This window comes from Gigantopelta aegis, unplaced genomic scaffold (genome assembly GCF_016097555.1).
Source record: "Gigantopelta aegis isolate Gae_Host unplaced genomic scaffold, Gae_host_genome ctg8231_pilon_pilon, whole genome shotgun sequence".
In the NCBI taxonomy this organism is placed as follows: Eukaryota; Metazoa; Mollusca; class Gastropoda; order Neomphalida; family Peltospiridae; genus Gigantopelta; species Gigantopelta aegis.
This window is the reverse complement of record NW_024536388.1, coordinates 5,001-6,239: the sequence shown is the minus strand read 5'-3', so window position 1 is coordinate 6,239 and position 1,239 is coordinate 5,001. Positions and strand designations below refer to the sequence as shown.

The 1,239-nt window shown below is 57.9% G+C and overlaps 2 non-coding genes across 2 annotated transcripts in view; both read left to right on the top strand.

Moving 5' to 3' along the window:
* Nucleotides 1-544: 544 nt before the first annotated feature.
* On the top strand, nt 545-702 carry LOC121366993. Its single transcript, XR_005957280.1, has one exon. It is a non-coding gene; the product is annotated as a 5.8S ribosomal RNA (ribosomal RNA).
* A 280-nt stretch (nt 703-982) lies between these two features.
* The window catches only part of LOC121366994, a 4,161-nt gene continuing 3,904 nt past the window's right edge, over nt 983-1,239 (top strand). Inside the window, exon 1 of the ribosomal RNA XR_005957281.1 lies at nt 983-1,239. This exon is cut by the window's right edge and continues 3,904 nt beyond it. This is a non-coding gene — a ribosomal RNA (large subunit ribosomal RNA).

Genomic DNA, 1,239 nt, shown 5'->3' with positions numbered 1-1,239 from the left:
AAACTTGATCGCTTAGAGGAAGTAAAAGTCGTAACAAGGTTTCCGTAGGTGAACCTGCGGAAGGATCCATTACCGAGATTGATACCGTGAAAACAAACAAAACGAGAAAGAAAAAAAAAGTCACCAAAAGCAATCCGACCGACCGACCGACCGACCAGGCGGGTGGGTGGGGGCCCCGAGAGTACGATGGGCGCGGTGGCCGCCCCTCTCGGTTTTCTGCCCCCGACGTTCCCGCATTTCTTTTTCACCGGCGCGGGTGTACCTGGCTCGAGGCCGGCCGTCGCAGGGCCTCGGGGGAGCTTTGTTCGTCCCACTAGAGTACGGTCTAACGATCTACCGGCCCACGAACCTCACCGCAGGCGGTGGTGGGGGGTGGCTTGTGGGCAGGGGACGCCGCCCCGCACGCACGCACGCACCGCACGCACGCACCGCACGTCCGTGTCGTCTCGCCAAAACACAGAAAAGAAATAAGTAGAAACGAATCGAACCAAAAAAAAAAATCAAAGTTTACAAACAAAAACAAAAACCCATTGAGATGATGACAACCTCTGGGCGGTGGGATCACCTCGGCTCGTGAGTTCGATGAAGAGCGCAGCCAGCTGCGTGAATTAATGTGAATTGCAGGACACATTGAGCATCGATACCTTGAACGCACATTGCGGCCTCGGGGTCAGTCCCGGGGCCACGCCTGACTGAGGGTCTCGGCTGAACAGCAATCGCCGGTTCGGATCGAGAGATCGGTCGCCGGCGCACTGGGCTCGTCCAAGGCAAGTCCTCGGTCGCCTCAAGTGCAGACAGCGTGCACGTCCGACGCTGCCGCGCGGCCTCCGCCGGCGCGCTCTCTCGTGCCCGTGTGGGACAAGGAAACGGAAGGGAAAAAGAGCAAAAAAAAAAAAAAAAGACGGAGAGAGGGCGTCGGCACGTCAGTCAGCAGCCCCAACCAACGAACGAACGCAAATTCGACCGACCATCCTTTTAAATCCGACCTCAGTTCAGACGAGGACTACCCGCTGATTTAAGCATATCACTAAGCGGAGGAAAAGAAAACTAACAAGGATTCCCTCAGTAACGGCGAGTGAAGCGGGGAGAGCCCAGCACCGAATCCCGCAGCCTTGCGCTGCCGGGACCTGTGGTGTTGGGGACGCCAACCGTCGACGGGTCCTAACTTGCGCCCAAGTCCTCCTGATCGGGGCCTCTCCCACGGTGGGTGTCAGGCCTTTTACCGGCGCGGGACTCGTC